Below are 6,768 nucleotides of genomic sequence, written 5' to 3'. Positions count from 1 at the left end.
GTACAATAATACAAAGAGATTCAATTTAAATTTAATATAAGTACACATAACGAGTAGAAATATAAATAGACATAGCGAGTACAGATATATCAACATCATGCGGTGTTGTTGGCTCGATACGAGCATTCTCTGCGTGAATGTCCAGGACACCTGCAAACGTGGCATCGCCTTGGTTCTCCCATCTAGCTATGGTCCATGTCACTGCGATGATGCCTAGACTGATGCCGTCCCTTTGCGGTTCTCTCTAGTCGGCGTTCGGAACCCATTTCGGCCCATCTGGCCACAACACTTTGTAGTTCATATCAATGCCCCAAGCCCAGAACTCACCGTTCCAAGTGTTTTACAGATTGTACATGTTGAAGAACGGCGATATGTATGGCTCGACACTGATTTTTTTGATCAGCAGCCGCCCGGAGCACATGACTGCAAGGGTAGCCCTCAAGCTTGGGCTTGTTACAAGTTCATTCACAGGACGTTGGGCCGAGGGTGACAGCTTGCTTTTTTGATCCTCTGTGGTGACCCTTAACGTACTTGGCTCGCACATTGACCTCCCACTTATTCCTAAGTGTGTCCACTTTCCTGCAGCCATGACTTTGGAACTTCTTTGCTTTCTCGTCCAGATGTCCTTGCATCTTCTCGGACCATGGCTTGTTCAATTCAACTTGTGCTTTGGCGACGGTGACCTTGTCTGCAAAGTATGATAGGGTCCGGTTCCAAGTTACTTCAATTAGGGCTGTGATAGGTCGTGCTCGCACCCCTTTAAGAACACCATTGTACACCTCTGACATGTTGCTGGTCATTATTCCATACCGAGCCCCGGTGTCGTGAGCCTGCGCCCACTTGTCCAAATAAGGACAATTCTCGCGGATCCACTAGCTCTAATTTATGGGCGTCCTACGACCCCTCCGGTCTTCTCTCTGTGGTAAGGCCGCGCGGTCGATCTCACCATTGATACCCGCCCAGATCGCATTCATTTTGGCTTCAGTTTTTTTGCATGCACATCCTCTTGAATAACTTGAACCAATCCTTGTTTTTGAATTTGGAGTAAAAGTTTGCTGCCAAATGACTCATGCACCACCTTCCCTCTAGATCGGGCCAGCCCCACTCTTGTTCCGACGCCTTAATTATGTCAAGAGCGCTTAATAAGCCAGTTTGCGATCAGAGATGATGCAAACACCTTCACGCTCTTTCACGACACCCATCTTCACGCAGCTCAGGAACCACAACCAGCTATCTTTGTTCTCGCTCTCGACCAGTGCATATGAAATAGGAAGAAGTTGATTAGTTGCATCCGCTGCAATCGCCACCAATAGTGTGCCCTTGTACTTTCTAGTGAGAAAGGTACCATCAACTGATAGTACCGGGCGATAGTGCCTGAAGGCTTGTTTAGTCTGGGCGAATGCCCAGAATAAGCGGTCCAGGATTAGCTCACCCGAGTTCATTGGGTTTGCATGTTCTCTCCGCCAAACTTGAGTCCCCCTATTAGCACTTGCTATGTGATGAAGCATTCTGGGTGCATAAGAATAGGCCTCGTTATAGGTACCATACAAGTTCTTGAATATATTTTCCTTCGCACACCTAGACTTGTTGTAGCTGACAGGGAAGCGAATTTGATCTTCTGCATCTTTTTGCAGAGCCCTAACACTAATGTTGAGACTTCCCTGCACAATCGTTTTCATCATCTGTGCCACATATCTTGCTGTCACAATGCAGTGATTTGAAAGAGCCCAGTTTGCTCATAGCTATGCTCCACTATTTTTGTGATATGCCATGACTGACATACCCTAGGCTTCAGTCTAGCAAGAACTCTTTGGCGGCAACCTTTCGCGGCGTGGATGCATATGACCTTCAACTCCGTTTTATCAGACTACTTCACTCTATGCTGGCAATGGATGGCGATTGCATAGCTACTCATTGCCTGGTAAGCAGACTTCTTGTCTGGGAAAACTTGCCCAACCTCCAGGCTCCCCGCTCCTAGGCCAGAAACAGAGTGAAATTCATTGGTGATGCTCATATCCTGTAAAAACCCAGGTTGCAGTGCCACCGCGATCGCCCTCTGAGGAGGAACATCTTCTTCTTCGCTTGACTCCGAAGACGCAGAAGAATGATCATCATCATCTAGCGCCTCCGGCAATCTCTCATGTCAACGGCCGCAAACCAATATCCAGTGTCATACACAGGCTGGCCGCCTGTCGGTTCCGATGGGCCGACGCTAAGGGCTGATGTGATGGCCAACTCGACCTCACCACCCCTGCTACTGCATCCAGCAACATCAGTGACTGAAATGAACTCCACATACACCATCGGCTGACCATATATTGAGTTATTGGGATTGCTTGCAAACCTCATGTACGACCCCCACGACCGATCACCTGTGACAGGCTGCAATCCCCAACGGGCAACTGTCCCATCAGTTCCTCCGTCAACGACGAAGGCCTCCATTGTCATTTTTTTCCCTGCATCCCTGGGCCAAACACTGCTCGGATGCACCTTCTGACTGCTGCGTAACCCACATTGGTGATGTCTCTCACTACAACTGTAGTCGACTCGCACAAGGACACATCCACCCCGAAAGGACCGTCGCGTAAGACATTCCCATAGTACACTACTAAATTTTCCATAGTACCTAATCAACATATATGTTTACATTTCAAACAATTAGTAACTGAACATTTAGTACTAGTACGATGAAAACATTTACATATCATACGACTAAAATAATAACCGTATTTTCGCTACAAATATTCAGTTTGTTTTTAGAATCATTTGGTTAGACTTTAAGGGGTTGTTTGGTTAACGGGTATTTAGAGATCTATTTTTTTCTCAAACTTGTCTGCGAGCGTAACAAACTAAAACTCTGTTTGCTTTTCTCTAACTACCCCCAAAATATCCTAAACTGGTTCTAGTAACATGCAAAAACTGAGCTTTTAGAAAAACGACTATTAGTTAAAAATGGTTTTCTTACAACAGGTTATGACAAAACCAAGGATAATTACTCGCTATCCAAACAATCACTAAACGTAATAGTACGATAATATCATTTTAATATCATATGAGTAAAACATTTAATATCTTCCGGCTTTTTTTTTTCATATGATACGATAACAATCATTTATTTACAAATAATAATATTTGCAGCGGCGTGCACATTATTCACAACAGTACATCAATATAAAAATAGTAACAAAATTACGGCGTCATTTTATACCTTAGCTCCAATATGGATGTGCTTGCGAATGCAATTAAGCGTCAAAATAATTCGAATAAATATCCGTCACCAGTACTATATGAACAGAGTCAATCTATTATCACATGAACATAAATATTATACATGGATTTTTCTTTCTGCTACTAAAAGTATGAAAATAGCATGTGCATGTATGTGGTCATCACCTTAAAAGGGACAGCGAAGACGGAAACACAATTTCTTCAGTCACATCTCCTCCTTATTTGCTACTAAGATGAATTATTTAACCTAATTACATACATCATTAAGTACATTAGCACGTAATCTTAACATAGAAAATTTATATTATTGCGGCATAAAAAATTAGACCTATGATTTCCTAACTATACACTTATTAATAAACATACCACATGCAATGAACAATTATAGTACATTTTTTTCTTAATTACCGTATTAAGATTTCCCGCATGTCAATATTAATGGACGCACCTAACATTGATACAACATCTTCAACCTACTCTTCTAAACAAATAGTATAAATGCTACATCTGCCGTCTGAAATTATTTCTAACCTCAAAGCACTAACATCGCATAGCTAATGACGAGCTAAAAGACGAACTAATTACCACCCTGCATGCACAAAAAAATCAATGTATCGCAAAGCTCATACCTTGATCTTCAACTTCGTAGTTCACTTCACTACACAAATCCTACTCCTGAAGCTCTAAATGACTCCAAAAAGTGATGAAATAATATCTAACACAACAGAGAACACATAGTTATGAACTAAACAAAAAGAGTACAAACTTCATGCATGTGAACGAAACCAACAAAAATGGATAGATCTTACCTTCGTCTATCTTTTCTTCAACTTCAGCATATTCAAAATCCAACTCTAAATCATCCTAAATCACGAGTGAAAGTGCCTAGTGAGTTTTGCTTTCTCTTTGTTCTTACACGCAAAGAGTAGAAGAAGAGGAGGCCAAAAACAGTGTGTTTACGCACGGAGCATAAGCATACTATATAAAAGGAAGAGGATCCCTGTAGTGTCGGCACAAAAGGTTCCCACAGCCTCGGATTCCCGCAGCGTGTGAGTGATTCCCGCAGTGCCATCATATCCGCTGAGGCAAAAGAAGGAAAAGCCGGCGTGATTCCCGGGCAGCAGCATCGCCAAAGCAACTAGTGCGGAGCACTGCTGAGTGTCGGTACAAAGGGTCAAAGTTCACAGATTCCCGTGCGTGAGAATGAGGCATGTCTACAGGGGAATTAGCGTCGTATACGTCGGGCCGGACGCGCGCAGCAGGGTGGCCGCCGGCGCTGGTGACGGTAGGGCCCATGCCTTCGCCCGCGAGCAGCAGCAGCTGTCGGCTTGGGTGCAGCAATAGCTGACGCGGCCGCCTACTACAATGGCGTCAGGGCCCACATGCCATGCCCCGTTCCATCCCTGCTTCACGCACTGTGCGGAAAATGTTATACAATCGCTGGCCGCCTCCTGCCGTGGTGACAGGACCCGCCGCCTCCACGCGTGGCGGCAGATGACACGTGTCGCCTGCCGCGCCTGCCGTCACCGCTGGGGAGGTCTTTTTTATTAAATTGATTCACATGTAGTTCTTTTTGTCAATTCATCTGATGAGGTGGTCCTTTTGGACAAAAAATCAGCTTTCCTTATGGCGCTATACATAGACGAGTCATGGCCGTGAGCAGAGGGGAGGGAGCCCATGCCTCATGGACTTTCCGGGACGACCGTGCAGGTGCGCTGCATGCGTAGCGGTGCTAGCTAGGCCACCCGTGTCCGTCTGTCGTGGATGGTAGACACTTTGATGGATGGATGGAGGGATTGATGGATTCGGTCTTGGAAAACGAAGCTCAGCAAGCAACTGCTACAGCACAGTCCAGAGAGATGCTGCTAGTGCCTGATGATGCATGCATGACTACTGACCGACTGAGGCCAACTAAACCGCACGACTCTAAACGAATGGCCGGTTTGGCTGAATTTTATCCCTTTAAGGCGGCAATGAGTTCGTCCATGTTCGCCTCTGTCCGTTAGGTCGTGGATACGCCCAATGCGCGACCGCACCCCAAATCATGTCCGTGTTGGACGTGATAAAAACAGAAAAACTAAAATAAAATGACTTAAAAGATAAATTAACGCAGTTAAAAAACTAAAAACATAATTTAGGGGTCACGGCCACAAAACGGTCAAGTTTCACTATTCACTTAACGGCCCAGTGCCATAATTAACATAAAAACAAAATAAAAAACACCGTCCGCTCGGTCCTACCGCGTCCGTCGATGTCGTGGCCGTCGCCGTCTTCCGTGGCCGCTGGTGTCGTCATCGTCACTGACGAGGTCGATGTAGTCCGGCGGCGTCCAGAGGTGGGCCGGCGGTCCGTGCTTCGTCGGGGCAGGCTGGAAGGTGGCAGGTGCCTGCACCACCTCCTCCCGTGCCGACGCGTCCCGCTTCGGTGACTGTGGCGGCATGGGGCACCAGTTCACGCTCCCCATGATGTGCGCCATCTCCGGAGTCGTGCACGACCAGCTCCAGTGCTGGCCCACCAGGCCCGGGTGGAACGCGGCCACTGGCGCCTCCTCCATCACCTCCTCCGCCGCCACCATCTCCAGCTCGGGGATAGCGACATCGCCGACCGCGGAGAGGACCGTCATCTCCTTGAGAACCTCCCATTGGCGCTCATCGTGCGTGCGCATGGAGTCCTCCATGACACGCTCCATGAGACGGGCCTCCTCCTCCGCTATCATGCGAGGAGGTGGAGGTGGTGACGGAGACGGGGAAGGCGACGGCGTGGGCGTGAGGCCGCGCACCCGCGTACGCCCGCACCTCCCGACATGGCCGCGGCGGCCCCGACACCGTGCCGGCGAAGTAAGACGCACGCCGCACGTCGTGCTCATCCTGGAGCCACGTGTCCCAGAGCACGGAATCGAGGCATACCTCTTGTCGTAGTAGAGGTCGTCGGGGAGGAGGCGGCGGCGGCGCTCGATCTCATCGCGGCGCATGGCCGCTCATCGGCACCGGCGGGATCGGGACCCGATCGACGGAGAGGTGCCGGTTGCTGGGGAAGTGGACGTCGCAACACGGGACTGGCGTCCTCGTCTCCAAGTAGCACCGGCATACGTCCACAGCCAGGTACTGCCGGTCCCGCTCGCCGGCGGCCCTAGGGGCGATGGTGAACGGGGCAGGCGCGGGGGCCGACGCGGCTGCGAAGCGGCCTCCTCTTTCACGGAGCCGCGACGGCGTCCCAAGGAGGAGCCGGCCTCGCGGTCGTGCTTGCCCTTGCGGCCCTGGTTCCTGAAGCCCATGGCTGCGAGGCGGCCGGTCGGCAAGTTCGAGGCTAGGGTTTGGTGCTGTCGGGTTTCGAGGAGACCGCGGGGTGAAGTGAGAGTGTGGATGATGACCGGTCCATGGCTTTCCCATTTAAGAATGACAGCGGCCGTTCGCCTGGGCGGATGACAGGCGAGGCTGCCCGTGCATGCTCATTGATGTGGGCTTGTGGGAGGTAGGTGGCCGCCTGCCAAGCGGCCCCGACGCGGACGAGCGACGCGCCCGTTTGGTGTCCGCCACGACC

At 49.4% G+C, this 6,768-nt stretch overlaps 1 long non-coding RNA gene across 3 annotated transcripts; it reads right to left on the bottom strand.

The window, feature by feature from the left end:
- Positions 1-300: 300 nt before the first annotated feature.
- On the bottom strand, positions 301-4,173 carry LOC123063174 (uncharacterized). 3 transcript variants are annotated; one of them, XR_006430158.1, is made up of 4 exons: positions 4,038-4,173; positions 3,858-3,943; positions 3,209-3,475; positions 301-2,626 (listed from the first exon to the last, which is right to left on the bottom strand). It is a non-coding gene; the product is annotated as an uncharacterized lncRNA (long non-coding RNA). The 3 variants fall into 3 exon arrangements; XR_006430155.1 differs by lacking the exon at positions 301-2,626 and having other exon boundaries at positions 2,703-3,302; positions 3,394-3,475; XR_006430154.1 differs by lacking the exon at positions 301-2,626 and having other exon boundaries at positions 2,703-3,475.
- Between the last annotated feature and the right edge of the window lie 2,595 nt (positions 4,174-6,768).

The sequence above is a fragment of the Triticum aestivum genome, chromosome 3A, assembly GCF_018294505.1.
Source record: "Triticum aestivum cultivar Chinese Spring chromosome 3A, IWGSC CS RefSeq v2.1, whole genome shotgun sequence".
Lineage (NCBI taxonomy): Eukaryota > Viridiplantae > Streptophyta > Magnoliopsida > Poales > Poaceae > Triticum > Triticum aestivum.
The sequence above is the reverse complement of the archived record's forward strand: the minus strand, read 5'-3'. Positions and strand labels throughout refer to the sequence as shown.